This window comes from Aquarana catesbeiana, linkage group LG12, assembly GCF_042186555.1.
Source record: "Aquarana catesbeiana isolate 2022-GZ linkage group LG12, ASM4218655v1, whole genome shotgun sequence".
Taxonomy (NCBI): Eukaryota; Metazoa; Chordata; class Amphibia; order Anura; family Ranidae; genus Aquarana; species Aquarana catesbeiana.
In genome coordinates, this window is record NC_133335.1 from 76,730,192 (window position 1) to 76,746,549 (window position 16,358).

The 16,358-nt window shown below is 47.7% G+C and overlaps 1 protein-coding gene across 1 annotated transcript in view; it reads left to right on the top strand.

Moving 5' to 3' along the window:
* The first annotated feature begins 2,978 nt into the window (after window positions 1–2,978).
* SCRN2 (secernin 2) overlaps window positions 2,979–16,358 on the top strand; it is an 84,902-nt gene continuing 71,522 nt past the window's right edge. Inside the window, exon 1 of the mRNA XM_073608088.1 lies at window positions 2,979–3,131. The gene's annotated coding sequence lies outside the window, so the exon portion shown is untranslated. The remainder of the gene's footprint in view (window positions 3,132–16,358) is intronic.

The window sequence follows — 16,358 nt, forward strand, 5'->3', positions numbered from 1 at the left end:
ATACCCTGTGATTTCCAATGAGTACCATTCATATCTGTGCGACTTCAAAGTAGTGTCTGCACTACTTTGGTCTGACTTTGATGCGACTAGATAGACCTCATGATTACACAGGCATTGCTTCAAGTTGCGTCAAAGTCACAGCAAAAATCACAGCAAAGTCACAGCAAAAATCACGGCAAAGTCACAGCAAAAATCACGGCAAAGTCACAGCAAAAATCACGGCAAAGTCACGTGGCTTTCAGGTCTCACAAGTGTGAAAGGGGCCTAAGCAGAAACAACCACAGAATGGTGATCTGCCTTGTTTACATAGGCAGACTACCGTTCTGTCTGCCTTGGGAACGATCAGCGAGTCCCAGGGGACATCGGGTCCGCTGGACCCGCTGAGTGATTGGACACAGTGGGAGCAGGTCGCCAGTGGCGTGTGTGCATGTGGGCCCCAGACCCAGAAGAAGAATATATACATACAGGTACGTGATTTGGCGCTTAAGGGCCACCCTGCAGCCGTATATGTACGTGGAGCGGTCCTTAAGCAGTTAAACACTGACAAGTGCATGAAAAACTGAGGAGGTCCCCATCTCCTGATCTTGTGATTGGTGACACTGGCTGCCTGACTTGTGGAGGGAGCAGGAAAAAGTGCCAGTGATCATATCCCTCAAGGTAAGAACCCCCCCACCTTCTCCTGTCTACCTGGCTGCACTCCCCCCCACCTGGCTGCACCCCCTCCACCTGGCTGCATCACCCCTCCACCTGGCTGTACCTCCACCTGGCTGCATCCCCCCTCCACTTGGCTGCACCTCCACCTGGCTGCATCCCCCCCTCCACCTGGCTGCACCTCCACCCAATGGCATCCCTAGGGGGGACAGAGGGGGCCCTGACCCCCCCAACATTATGCTGTGCCCCACCATGTGCCCCCCCAAAAAAAAAAAAAAAAAAAAAAAAAAAAAAATCAATGTCTAAGAGGGAGAGAGTCCCCAGTCAGCTCCTGCGGGTGATTCCTCCCCTGCTCGCTGACACTGCATAATGTGAGCGCTCACACAACCACAGCCGCCCGATCTGCTCCTTCACCTGCATCCTCATTGGCAGGGAGAAGAGCGAGTTGTAGGAAGGACTCCACCAGGACTCTCAGTTACTGAAAAAACAGACTGATTTCTCCTATCCTTAGGACAGGAGAACCAGCCTGTAAATTCCAAGAGATGCCAGACCAGAGCAGTCAATAGCAGGGGCAGGACAGCAAGAGGAGGCTGGGGAACCCCACAGTGGCAGAACACCAGGGCCCGGTGGCAAGACAACCTTTGCAACCCTGATAGTTCTCCCACTGCTTTGGACCCTTATATTTTCTTGGTATGCTGGTGACATATATTTCTTGTTTTCTGCCACCCTGGGGGGCCCCAATACAGTAGGAAGGGAGCTCACTGCAGAACATGTGAAAGGGCCCCAGGATAGATAGAGATTTTATAGTTGCCCCCCTACTTTTGTCCCTGTCCCCCCATGTGCCCCCCCTAAATTTGAAAGATGGAGACGCCACTGCCTCCACCTGGCTGTACCTCCACCTGGCTGCACCTTCACCTGGCTGCATCCCCCCCCTCCACCTGGCTGCATCCCCCCCTCCACCTGGCTGTACCTCCACCTGGCTGCATCCCCCCTCCACCTGGCTGTACCTTCACTTGGCTGCATCCCCCCCTCCACCTGGCTGCACCTCCACCTGGCTGCCTCCCCCATCCCACCTCCACCTGGCTGTACCTCCACCTGGCTGCACCCCTCCTCCACCTGGCTGCATCCCCCCCTCCACCTGGCTGCACCTCCACCTGGCTGCATCCCCCCCTCCACCTGGCTGCATCTCCACCTGGCTGCATCCCCGCTTCACCTGGCTGCACCTCCACCTGGCTGATTTCCCCCCTCCCCTGTCCACCTGGCTGCACCCCCCTCACCTGGCTGCACTCTCCTCCACCTGGCTGCACCCCATCCCTCCACCTGGCTGCACCCTCCTCCACCTGGGTGCACATCCACCTGGCTACATCCCCCCCTGTCCACCTGGCTGCACCCCCTCACCTGGCTACACCCCCCCCCGGCTGCATCCCCCCTCCCCTGTCCACCTGGCTGTATCCCCCCTCTCCACCTGGCTGTATCCCCCCTCCACCTGGCTGTATCCCCCCTCCACCTGGCTGTATCCCCCTCCCCTGTCCACCTGGCTGTATCCCCCCTCCACCTGGCTGTATCCCCCTCCCTTGTCCACCTGGCTGTATCCCCCTTCCACCTGGCTGTATTCCCCTCCCTTGTCCACCTGGCTGTATCCCCCTCCCCTATCTACCTGGCTGCATCCCCCCCTCCACCTGGCTACATCCCCCCCGACCTGTCCACCTGGCTCTGCCCCCCCCCTCTACTGCCCACCTGTGTTCCATCAGCTGTAGCGGAGTACAGAGGAGACATCGAGGGTCTAATTTACCCTGAATGTCTACAAAAAGAGTACCTGTCACCTATATGCTATCACATAGGGTGCCTTTGGTCCTCAATGTAATGGCAATAAAAGTTACGTTAAAAAAAAAAAAGAATAAAAATATAAAAAAAAAATTTGAAACATTTTAAAGAGACGCATAAAAATACAAAACATTTTAGAGCTCACCCTCCCCTACACACACACACACACACACACACGTTATGTATCACCGCGCACGCTGGAGTGAGAGCAATGATTCTATCATCAGAACTACTGCACAACACTAACCTGATGTCCTGCAGGGGCTTTTAAAGTTTTGCCTATGAAATAATATAGGGTAGTTCTGACGCTAGAATTATTGAATTATTATTTTTCTTTTTTCTTACAGTAGGGGGGGGGCACAAATATCTGGTCTTGCCCAGGGCACAAAATAGTCTAGCACCGGCCCTCACATGGGTGTACACTGCAGTACGTCTGTGTGAACGAGGCCTAACAGATCTTATGAAATTTCACGTCTTTTCTCTCTGGTGGAACATTTTGAACAGCGGCGCAATTCCAGTTGTGTTCACCGGAGGGCAGACGGTGTCTGTGGTGTACGCCATTCCCTGACGCTGCGTAGTTCAGCCAGGTACTTGTATTCTATTCTCACACGAAGGAAAAAGCTTAGAAAGAGCAAGAATCGAAGACACACTACCAGGTAACTACAGGAGTGCATGGATAAGAATGATCAGCAGGATTAAAACAAGAAGTAGTATGTGTGTATTCTAATCAGAAACTCAGCCGAGTACTCTGAAGTCAGGCTTCATTTCCTGCTGCAGGCCCAGGACTTCATATTCTCCATTCAAAGAGTGCAAGTAAAGAAAAAATATATACAAACAAGTAAAATGTATACGGAGTCTTAAACCTCGTACACACAGTATGATTGTTGGCCAACCGAGCGTCTGATTTTTGTCTTAAGGGCGTGTGTCTGGATCTTGTCTTGCATGCTAACGGTACACAAACACAAACGTAGTGATGTACTACAAGGAATTTCAGCTCTTGAGCGCCGCCCTTTGGGCCCCTTCTGCTAATTTTGTGTTTGGTGAGCATTGATTCCGAGCATGTGTGTTTGTACTTTCCACTTTTGTGTGACGGATTTGTGTACTGACCATACGAAAATCTGACGTGGAGCTAGGGTTGCCACCTCATCCCTTTAAACCCGAACACACATTAATTACACAGGTTCTGAGGCCGATTACCCCTTGCCGACCAGCCTCTGCAGTTTTATGTAACGTCGCTTCTCCCTGTGGCCACTAGGGGCGCACGCCCGCTGCTCGCCCCCAGAGCCGATGCAAGTGCGATAACCGCAATCGCTCGTGACACACCGAGAACCGGGATCTGTGTGTGTAAACAATAGTACAGCCAACAATAGTACAGTGTGCACGAGGCTTAAAGGAAATCGAACAACAAAAGTTGTATAGTGTGTATCCACCTTTTAAAGCAGGAGTCCCGCAAAATTTTTTTTTTTAAGCCCGGGTTCACACCTATGCGAATTAGAGGTGCGTTTCCGCACCTCTAATTCGCATAGCAGGAGAATGTGACTGGCTCCCTATGGAGCCAGTTCACATATCTCCGGGGCGGCTGCGGTGCGCACTGCACAAAAACGCTGTGCGTCTTTGGCTGCGTTTCAGGGCCGAATTCAGGCATTGAATCGGCCCTGATTCGTCCCTGAAACGTGGAACAGGGACGCACAGCGCTCCTGTGCGATCCGCAGCCCGTTGTGGTTTGAACCCGGGCTTAAAGTCAGCAGCTGCAAATACTGCAGCTGCTGACTTTTAAAATAAGGACACTCATCTGTCCCGGGGTCCAGCGATGTCAGCACCCGAGACCGAACTGTCCCTCGGTCCTCGGGTGCTGCCGCCGCCATTCTCAGTGAGGGAATCAGGAAGTGAAGCGTTGCATCTTCACTTCCCGGTTCCCTACTGCGCATGCACGAGTCGCGCTGCGCGTTCTCAATGGTCCCCGCTCTCTCCTGGGACCTGTGTGTTTCCCAGGAGACAGCGGAGGAGTGCGGGAGGGGGCGTGACTCCCGCGGGAGTCTATTCCCGGAAGTGGGTGCAGATACCTGTATTATACAGGTATCTGCACCCCCCCCTCCCCCCTGAAAGGTGCCAACTGTGGCACTGGAGGGGGGGAGGAATCCGATGAGCGGAAGTTCCACTTTTGGGTGGAACCCCGCTTTAAGCTGGATACACACTACAGGCATTGTGTCTCCTTCTGAGAACCACAATGGTCCACACTGCCCCCAGCGTCTGGTAGCCGCCACTACACCACGTGCACCGCATTGCTTGCTACGCGGCGGAGTGATCTGTGCGTTGCGTTACTCCCGAAGCGGAGTAATCTACACTGGGAGAACCGCTAAGTGTAGCTACGCTGTTGAGGGTTGGAACGCTCAGCCTCCACCCCATCTGCTGAGCTTGAAGCCTTCCATTGGAGACCTGCCGGGGCTGTGACGATCGGATGATATTGATCGATCGGTGGTCTTTACCCACTTTTTGATTGCAGGCTCGACTTGACCCGTAGGGGTCTCTACTAGAGGTGAGAGGCTGGGGGAAATGTGCTGCGCACCACGGATTACGGATGTTTAGAGGAATTTCACCTGTTGCACAAACTATTATATGAAGATTCACTTCGTATTTGTTGGCACCGTATTGCACTACCTGGACTAGTCATTTTTTGAGATTTTTGCCCTTTTTTGCACTTTATGCGATTTTTTTTTCCCCATTTTTATGCAACTTTTTTAGTTTATTTTGTCTTAGAGGATCCCTCTTATCAATCCATTTGTTGACACATTTTATGAACGGTCACTTCATTTATGTTATCTCACTGTAGTTTATTTATGTATTGAGGTTAATACTGTTTCACTTATGCACTTCAGTTAGTATTTGATGTATTTATTTTTTATCATCCCTATTATTTATTTATGCACTCTGGTTAGCGCCACATATTTCTTATTATCCTACACTACAGGCAGTCCCCGAGTTAAGAACATCCGTCTCGCGAACGACTCCTACTTACGAACCCTGCCGTTCTGCCCATCCGCGGCCACTTTGACGGCGGGCACAACGGAAAACGACGTCTGCGCATGTGTGGCTACTTGACAGAACATCGGAGAACGACGTCCCTGCCGTTATGCGCATGCGCTTCCAAATATTCGAACATATTCGACTTAAGAACAAACTGGCAGTCCCTAACCCGTTCATAACTCGGGGACTGCCTGTATATGACTGGGATGCCATTAAAGTTCATGTGCGTGTAAAGACAGGCGTCCCGATACTTTTGGCAGTGTAGCGTATGTCATATTGGGACACAGGGCCATGTGTATGCAGTCGCTGTGTTCCAATAGACATCAATGAGATTGCCTGCACAGGATTGCATGGAACGCCTGTGCATCCCTATATCATAGTTGCCAACAGTCCCGATTTTCCCGGGACAATCCCGATTTTGGGACCCTCGTCCCGATTGGAGAGTGTCCCGAATCGGGATTTTCCATAAGGAAAATCGGGAATGTTGTTTTTTTTTTTTTTGGAGCAGCGGGCTCCAGCAAAATGGCGGCGGCCGCCGCCGCTCTCTCTTCCTCTAGTGTTCAGTGGAGAGGGGAAGGGGGCTCGATCCGTGCAGCCAATGAAGCGCCTTCTTTAGCTGCACGGCCCCTCCCCTCTCCACTGAAGCGAGCAGAAGACACAGCGTCGTCGCCGTGTCTTGCTGAAAGCTCCCAGCCCCGTTCTGCGCAAGCGCTGCGCCTGCGCAGTACAGGGGGTCCTCCATTGCCGAGTGGAACTTTCTCGGCAGAACACCGGCCGCTCCTGCACTGAGCGGGGGCCGGGCTGCATTGAGGGGGGGTCTGCACTAACTGAGGGGGGGCTGCACTGAGGGGGGGTCTGCACGAATAGAGGGGGCTGCACTGAGGGGGGGCTGCACTAATAGAGGGGGGGCTGCACTGAGGGGGGGTCTGCACTGAGGGGGTCTATATAGGACAGACTCTGGCGGGGGCACCTGATGCAAGGACAGACTCTGGCGGGGGCACCTGATGCAAGGACAGACTCTGGCGGGGGCACCTGATGCAAGGACAGACTCTGGCGGGGGCACCTGATGCAAGGACAGACTCTGGCAGGGGCACCTGATGCAAGGACAGACTCTGGCGGGGGCACCTGATGCAAGGACAGACTCTGGCGGGGGCACCTGATGCAAGGACAGACTCTGCCGGGGGCACCTGATGCAAGGACAGACTCTGCCGGGGGCACCTGATGCAAGGACAGACTCTGCCGGGGGCACCTGATGCAAGGACAGACTCTGCCGGGGGCACCTGATGCAAGGACAGACTCTACTGGTGGCAGGCGACGTGGCTAGTGACACGCTCAGGGATCCCACTGATTCGGCATTATGGTGAGTTGAATGATTTAATTTTTATATTACAATGTAATAATAGAAATAATGCGCTTCAAACATCCTGACACCATACCAACCATGGTGCCGGGATGATTGAAGCGTTAACACCAGGCATTTGGAGTATCTTTATCTGCTGATTGTTAAACTTTCTAAAATACACATATTTCTATTGTGTAGGATCTGGGGCTGCTGTCCCGTCATTTCCCTCTCCCCCTTTCCTTCTCCCCCTTTCCCTCTCCATCCCTCATTCATCTCAGACTCTAACCACACCCTCTTGAGCCACGCCCATTTAAGCCACGTCCACTTTCACGTAAGCCACGCCCACTTTTCCACACAACCCACGCCCACTTTTTGCCGCGGCGCGCATCGCACTTATGGATTTTTGCTAAGCCACACCTACAAATGAATGCCCCGCCCCCTAATTATTGTACAGCTCCGCCTACAGCCAAAAAAGTGTCCCACATATTTTTTTTTCAATGTTGGCAACTATGCTATATGGGTACAACGCACTCTGCACAGGTGTACAGTATAATAAACCCTGTGTAAACGAAGCCTAATGCCTGCTACACACGATGAGATTATCGGACGTATGATTATCCTTTTTTTTTTTTTCTTTTTGCATGCTAGTCTCATATCGAAAAAGAAGAGTTACAAAAATTCTTGTACAACAGAATCAAAATTCATAAGTGATGTAATGTGTTGTAGTGCAGTGTTTCTCAACTCCAGTCTTCAAGGTGCTCCAACAGGTCATGTTTTCAGGATTTCCCTCAGATGAAATGTATGTGGTAATTACTAAGGCAGTGAAACTGATCAAATCACCTGTGCAAAATAATGGAAGGCCTGAAAACATGACCTGTTGGGGCGCCTTGAGGATTGGAGTTGAGAAACACCGCTGTAATGTATTTTTCAAAGTCAGCTGTACTGATTAACCGCTTGCCGACCAGCCGCCGTCATTATACGGCGGCAGGTCGGTACGTTCCCACCAACCGTCGTAGCTGTACATCGGTCCCTTTAAGCAGGATAGCAGGCACGCGCCCGCTGCACAGTAGGGGTGCCGATCGCAGGCACGAGAGGCAGTGTGTGTGTGTAAACACACAAATCCCTGTTCTGTGAGGAGAGGAGAAACAGATCGTGAGTTCCTACGAGCTGGGAACCACAATCTCTCATCTCCTATAGTCAGTCCCCTCCCCTTACAGTTAGAACACACACGAGGGAACACACTTAACCCCTTGATCGCCCCCTAGTGTTAACCCCTTCCCTGCCAGTGACATTTATACAGTAATCAGTGCATTTTTATAGCACGGATCGCTGTATATTTATCAATCGACCCAAAAATTTATCTGATGTGTCCACCATAATGTCGCAGCCTCGATAATCGCAGATTGCCGCCATTACTAGTAAAAAAAAAAAATAGTAATAATAATAATAATAATAATAATAATAATAATAATAATAATAATGCCATAAAACTATCCCCTATTTTGTAGACGCCATAACTTTTGTGCAAACCAATCAATATACGCCTTTTGTGATTTTTTTTTTTTTTTTATTACCAAAAATATGCAGAAGAATACATATCGGCCTAAACTGAGGAAAAAAAATTAGCTTTTAAAAAAAAAAAAATGGGGATATTAATTACAGCAAAAAGTACAAAATATTTTAATATATATCAAAATTGTCACTATTTTTTTGTTTATAGCGCAAAAAATAAAAACCGCAGAGATGATCAAATACCACCAAAAGAAAGCCCTATGTGTGGGGAAAAAAAGATGTCAGTTTTGTTTGGGTACAATGTCGCACAGCCGCGCAATTGTCAGTTAAAGCGATGCAGTGCCGTATCGCAAAAAATGGCCTGGTCATTGAGCAGCCAATTCTTCCGTGGCTGAAGTGGTTAAACGAAAATCACACATTCTGGTTTTGTACAAGAAAAAAATTTGTGATCGGCTCTCAAAAGCTGTGTACTAACAATCAGATTATTGTACAATCGCTTTGAAAGAGGTATTTTTCATACGATTTTCTGATTGTGTGTACGGGCCGTAAGTCCGCAGAAAAAAAAAAAAAAACAGAAGGTCTGCATCCCCTTCCGTTTATGTCCACAAAAACAGATGTCGTCCATTTAGGTCCATTCCGTGCATTTGTTTTGGGGCAAGAAACATTTTTTTTGTTTTGTTTCCTAAGGCAGTGTTAAACCCGAAACCAAAAATGTCATATGTCTCAACTTAACAATGATCACATGTGGTGGCTGCATTTGTTTTCTTTTTTCACTTTTTTCCCCCCTCTGTTTTCACCTGGTGATCTGGCCAGTAACACACTTCCTGTATTAGAGTGTCCCCACTCTGGATGAAGGAGCACAGGGGCACCCTTGGACAGCTGCATTGTGAGTGTGGGGGGAGGGGAGTGTTATATATACTAGCAGATTTTGCCGTACTGGAATTGGATCGCATGGGTGTTTCTTGAAATCGCACTGCATTTTGCGACCTATTGAGGTGTCATTTAACATTAACTGCGTTTCCTGCACCACATTTATGTGAACCAGGGCTTAACCGGTTCCCGACCATGTCACGCAGATATACTGCGGCACAATGGCTCTCCTGGGCGAAATCCTGTACAGGTACGTCCTGCCCTTTTTCGGCCACCAGAGGGTGCGTGCGCCCGTTGCACGTTGGGGGACCCGATCGCCGCCGGTCATGCGCGATCACGTGGACCGAGCGCCAGCACAGGGATTTGTGTGTAAACACACAAATCCCTGTGCTGTCAGAGGAGTGGAGACATATTGTTTGTTCATATTAAATAGGAAAAACGATATGTCTCCTCTTCTAGTCAATCCTATCCCTATACAGTTAGAACACGCTGAGGGAACACACATTTAACCCCTTGATCGCCCCCTGGTGTTAACCCCTTCCCTGCCAGTGGCATTTTTATAGCACTGATCGCTGTATAAATGTCAATGGTCCCAAAAAAAGTGTCCAATCTGTCCGCTGCAATGTCGCAGTCCCACTAAAAATCGCAGATCACCACCATTACCAGTAAATAAAAAAAAAAAAAAAAAAAAAAAAATTTATAAAAATGCCATAAAGCTTTCCCATAGTTTGCAGATGCTATAACTTTTGCGCAAACCAATCAATATACGCTTATTGCGATTATTATTTTTTTTTATGTAGAAGAATATATATTGGCCTAAACTGATGAAGAAATTTGTTTTTTTTTTTTTTTTTATTTGGGGGATATTTATTATAGCAAAAAGTAAAAAATATTGTTTTTTCAAATTCTCGTTTTTTTTGTTTGTTTTATAACGCAAAAAATAAAAACCGCAGAGGTGATCAAATACCACCAAAAGAAAGCTCTATTTGTGGGGAAAAAAGGATGCAAATTTTGTTTGGGTACAACGGTCGCACGACCGCACAATTGTCAATTAAAGCGACGCAGTGCCGAATTGGAAAAAGTGCTCTGGTCAGGAAGGGGGTAAAATCTTCCGGGGCTAAAGTGGTTAAAGGTGTATCCATGATCAAAACTTTTTTTTTTAGTTTGATAAAACCCCCTCTTAAACATTTTTCTGGGTGCCCTCTGTACCCCATCGGGGAAAATTCTTACACTTCTTGTCCAGAGAGTCAGGGGAAGTGAGTACAGATGAGCTCAGGCGGGGTTTGGACACAAGTCAGAACCTGCTGAGCTATCCTGCCAGGAAGCTGTCAAACCCAACAGCCAATCATAGGCGACGGATGCATTCCCTGCCCTGCAGCTGCTCATATGCAAGGTGCATGTATGTGTAACTGTGCGGCAGAGAATGCCTCCGTCACCTATGATTGGTTTCAGCTTTGACAGCTTCCTGGCAGGATAGCTCAGGCAGGTTCTGACTCGTGTCCAAACCCGCCTAAGTGCATCACTGAAGCAGTGCCGGGACACCCAGGGCAAACATTCCAAACAGCACCCCCCCCCCCCCAAGATGTATGAGCATTATGTGTCGGCAAACCCCCCCAAAAAAAGAAAAAAAAAAAAAAAAGAGCACCAATCTGCATGCTTACCCTCTAAGCATACATTTCCCCTCCTCCCAGTACAAATTTGCCCCCTATCCCCCCTCCAAGCTCAAATCCTCTCTCTCCAAATCCCCCCAATAAAAAAATCACCCCTCAAGTTTCTCCTCCAGCACAAATACTCCCCCCCCCCAAATTTCCCCTCCTAGCATAAATACCCCTCAAACATCCCTACTAGCACAAACCGCCCCCCCCCCCCAACAACAAATGTCCCCTTCCTAGCACAAATTTCCTTCCCCCGCTCTACCATATCACCTCTCAAACTCCCCAAATCCCCCCCCCCAATTTCCCCTCCTAGAATAAATACCCCACAATCATCCCTACTAGCACAAATCCCCCCCCCCCCCCAACAAAAAATGTCCCTTCCTAGCACAAATTTCATGCCCCTTCTACCATATCACCTCTTCTAGCACAAATCCCCCCTCCCAGCACAAATCCTCTACCCCTGCCCACACACAAATCCCCCAAATCACCATTCCCAGCACCCCCATTTCCCCTCCTAGAACAATTCTTATCCCCTACCACCCTCCAAATTCCCCCCTCCCAGCACAAATCCCTTTCCCTCACATGATACAACAGTGCCAGGGCAGTCGCCCCCTTGTCCCGGCCCTGACTGAAAGTGGAATTTTTTTTTTCCACTTCTCTCCAATGTGAAGGAAATCCCCCACTTAGTTGAAATCCTCTTTATTTCTTTTCCGGTGACAACTGTAATATTTAGGATTCTTGGCGGACAGCTGAATGGGTCATGCAGGGATGAGACCTGGTTGTTAGGACACCGGCTATACTGCTAATAAATGTATCACTTGCTGCTGCAGCCGGCGGTTCGACTCGGCCAAACACCAGTTTAGATGAGCCATTAGCCAAACCCAGAACAAGCAAACTTCGTCAGCTCATCCCGTCTCCTGACCATGGTGTAACTGTCTATTTTATTAAAGGTGGCATCAGACAAAGTGGTAGCGGTAGCCTAGAGTCTGTGCAGAGAAAGGGCCTATATAATGAAAGGGGTTCAGTTATAAAAAAGGATCCTTTGTGCTCAGGGAAATGTATGTCTGTAGACTCTCATTTGTGCCACTATAATTAAAGAGTAGTTTAAGGGTACACAGAATGCAGCTTAGTTCTCTTTGTTGCAAGACAATACCTGTCCTGTGAAGCCTGGTAATACTGATGAAAACTTTAACACTGTATGCTCTCTGTTTCTGCTTACAGTTAGCATTGTACCTAATGGTTTCATAGAACTACAGAACACCTTCCCCTATGTTATGGAGAAGAGGGGGAGGAGGAGTAGATCTGTAGTCCTAAGCACCTTCTGTCCTAGGGTGCAACGCTGCTCCTCTGGAGATACAATACGAGTGTGTGAACATTATCACCCTAAGGACAGGAAGTGTATTACTGGAAGGACCATACTGTAGGTGCACATAAAGGGAAGAATGGCTCAAAAAAAAAAAAAAAAAAAAAAAAAAAAAAGAGAGAAACGTAGGCTGCAAAATAATATTAAAATAACAAACTTTGTGGTTGTAAACTCGTAAATTTAAAATGAATAAAGCATATCATTCTATAGTGTGTACTTGCTTGATCAAAAGCACTGAGTGTGATTTCTGTCCGCTCAGCCTGGGGGGGGGGGGGGGGGGGGGGGGGGGGGGGGGGGGGGGGGGGGGGGGGGGGGGCGGATGCGGCCCTTTGGCCCTTTGCTTGCCTTAATCTGGGCCTTGAGGCACTATTCCATCCAATGACACTAACAAGGCATAATTCCTTAATAGTTTTTTATTCAATTTTTTCTTTTCTTTTTGTAATTTTTTTTTTCCTTTTTTTTTTACATTTTACTTTACTTTTATCAGAGTACACTTTGATTGCTGTTACAATGATGATCACTGAAACAAGCAATGTTTTGAACGGTCATGAATGGGTTACTAGTGATTGGCTACAGCTAATCACATGGTACAGGGTGCTGTGATTGGCCCAGGTACTATATGATAGCTGTGGGCCAATCACAGCATCACTGTATAGGAAGCACAGCTGTTAATAATATTCCTTCAAACTGTGCGCCCCAGGCTGGATGGCATACATGTATGTGATCTAGCCTGCCCGTGTCGCCCACCCGCAGTAAATGTACTGTGGGCGGGTGGCAACTGGTTAAATTGTTCACAGAATATTGAAAAAAATGAATCGACTCAAATAAATGAATAATTTACATTAAAGTGGTGTTGCCCTGAAAAAAATAAATAAATAAAAGTCAGCAGCTACAAATACTGCAGCTGCTGACTTTTAATAATCGGACACTTACCTGTCCCGGGGTCCAGCGATGTGGGGGAACGAAGCCCCGCCCGTCTCCCCCTCCGCTCAGCAGCGCCAGCATTTTAACTGCGCCGTGCGCCATGACTGGCCACGCAATCATCTGGGACCTGTCACGTGTCCCAGATGATTGACAGAGGGAGGGGAAAGAGGCGATCTCCCTTCCTGCGCTGAGGGAAGTGACGTCAGGAGCCCAGGCGCAGAAGGAGGCAGATTACGAGGGACCTCCTAGCAACAGGCATTTAGAGGTGAGTAAAAAAAAAAAAAAAAAAAATTCTCCAAATGTTTTTTCTTTTTTTTAAGCACATTCATTTTTTTTTTTTGGGGGGGGGGGTTTAACTCTAATTTAAAGTGGCTGTAAACCCTCACATATACCCAGTGAAGTGAAAAGCCTCAGATGATACACAGAGATTAAATAAATCTCCCTACATAAGTTTTACATGTATATCTGCTATCTTCAGCTTTCTAGATTATTTAGAAAGTTCACATCATGTTAGAATTTTTTTCCTGTTTCCGCAGTGGGAGGGGAGTCAGGGCATAGACTGTGTGAGAGCTGATTGGTGGAAAGGCACACACACCTTCCTGCACATAGGTAGAGGAATGAAGAAACATGCAGAGCTGTGCTGTGACAAGACAAGCTCTCTGCTAATCTATTTATAGCACCCTCCCCGACACAAATTTCCAGCTGCTTTTATTTCCCATTTTGGAGAACTTGTCAGAAGTTATCATGCCAATAACAGGGGAACAGAGCTACAGATAAGTAAACGCTGCAGATATATGTGCCCAGGTCAGATTTCATGAATGGAGTTTACATCCACTTTAACCGCTTCAGCCCCGAAAGATTTGGCTAAATGACCAGGCCATTTTTTGCGTTTCGCCACTGCGTCTCTTTCACTGACAATTGCGCGGTCGTGTGACGCTGCACCCAAACAAAATTGACGTCCTTTTTTTTGCCACAAATAGAGCTTTCTTTTGGTGGTATTTGATCATCTCTGCGGTTTTTATTTTTTGCGCTATAAACAAAAAAAGAGCGACAATTTTGAAAAAAAACACAATATTTTGTACTTTTTGCTATAATAAATATCCCCATTTTTTTTAAAAAAAAAGCAAATTTTTTCTCAGTTTAGGCCGATATGTATTCTTCTACACATTTTTGGTAAAAAAAAAAAAAAAAAAAAAAAAAAAAAAAAAAAAAAAAAAAAAAATCGCAATAAGCATATATTGATTGGTTTGTGCAAAAGTTATAGCGCCTGCAAACTATGGGAAAGGGCGGTGATCTGCGATTTTTAGCGATACTGCGACATTTCAGTGGACAGATCGGACACTTTTGACACTTTTTGGGACCATTGGCATTTATACAGCGATCAGTGCTATAAAAAGTCACTGATTACTGTAAAAATGTCAGGGAAGAGGTTAACACTAGGGGGCAATCAAGGGGTTAAATGTGTTCCCTAGTGTGTGTTCTAACTGTAGGGGGGATGGGACTGTCTAGGTGTGATGACAGATCGCTGTTCATACTTTCTATGAACAGACGATCTGTCTCTTCTCCCCTCAGAGAACCGGGATCTGTGAGTTTCCGGTTCTCGCTGTATCACGAGCGATCACCGGACACTCGCATCGGCTCCGGGGGCGAGCAGCGGGCACCCCTAGTGGCCACAGGGCGAAGCGACGTAACATAACATTGTTTCGCAAAGCCGTGCCATTCTGCTGCAGTAAAACTGTGGTGGCTGGTCGGCAAGTGGTTAAAGAATCTATAGAGAAAATACTGTATTAATGAAATGTACCCAATAACAACTTAAAGTGGAGTTCTACCCCCCCAAAAAAAAAATTTGTAATGTTCTTAAAAAAAAAAAAAAAAAAAACATTTGGAGAAAAATTTTATTTATTTTTTACTCACCTCTAAATGCCTGTTGCTAGGGGGTCCCTCATAGTCTGCCTCCTTCGGTGCCTGGGCTCCTGACGTCATTTCCCCCGGCGCAGGAAGGGAGATCGCCTCTCCACCTTCCCTCTTGTCAATCATCTGGGACACGTGACCGGTCCCAGGTGATTGCGGGGCCAGTGACGGCGCGTGGCACGGCTCGCGCATGCGCAGTGGGTGCCCAGCTGTGAAGCCACAGTTGAAATGCCGGCGCCGCCAAGCGGAGGGGGGGGGGGGGGGAGCGTGGCTTCGATCCCCAGCATCGCTGGACCCTGGGACAGGTAAGTGTCCGATTAAAAGTCAGCAGCTGCAGTATTTGTAGTATTTGACTTTTAATTTTTTTTTTTTTCAAATGGGAACCCCGCTTTAAAGTACATAAACCATAGACATCGGGTTTACATTACAGTGTCGCCTAAAAGCTCATTTTCTTTCAGCTGTCAGCTTGTAAAAATGTTTTAGTGCAACCAACATACGTGTAATGTACTATGGTGATGGTCATCTCCATCTAGTGTCTGATGACTTAGTTCAATGTTCTCACTAGACTAAAGCATGTGCACGAGAAACCTCCAGAAACCTGCGAGGGGAGCCCCAAGGTTTCAACTGCCTAGGGGCCTCCACAGAGTTTAATCCAGCACTGCATACACGGTATTACAAGAATCAGGAAAATTAGCATACATATCAACAATAATGTTTTACAAAACAGAATATTTGGTGGACATGATTCCTCTGATAGCCCTTGCAGGGAAATGCGCCCCAACGTCCAACCTGATGACTATTACCCACAGACAGGATACAGTGGAACCTTGGTTAACGAGTAACGCGGTTAATGAGCATTTTGAAAGACAAGCAACATTTTTTTTTTTAATTCTGACTCGGTTTGCGAGAATTTAATGCTCGGAATCACTTGGAAATTCTCAGAAATACTCCATTCCCGAGTGTTTCCGAGCCTTTCCAAGGGTTTCCGAGTTCAGCCGAGCTGTCCCTGAGTATTTCCGAGGCTCTCCGGTGCCCACCCCACACCTCTGGCCACATGTATGCATGCAATAGAACTCAATGTGGAACGAATTATTTTCATTTCCATTGACTTCTATGGATTAACTCGCTTTGATAAGTGCTTTGGATTACAAGCATTCTCCTGGAACGGATTATGCTCGTAATAATCCAAGGTTCCACTGTATCCTTGACCTAGGGATCTGGAGCTCCTGAAGTAGAAGAATACTGTTGATTCTTAGCCTTTGAATTGGGTGGTTGAGTCTCT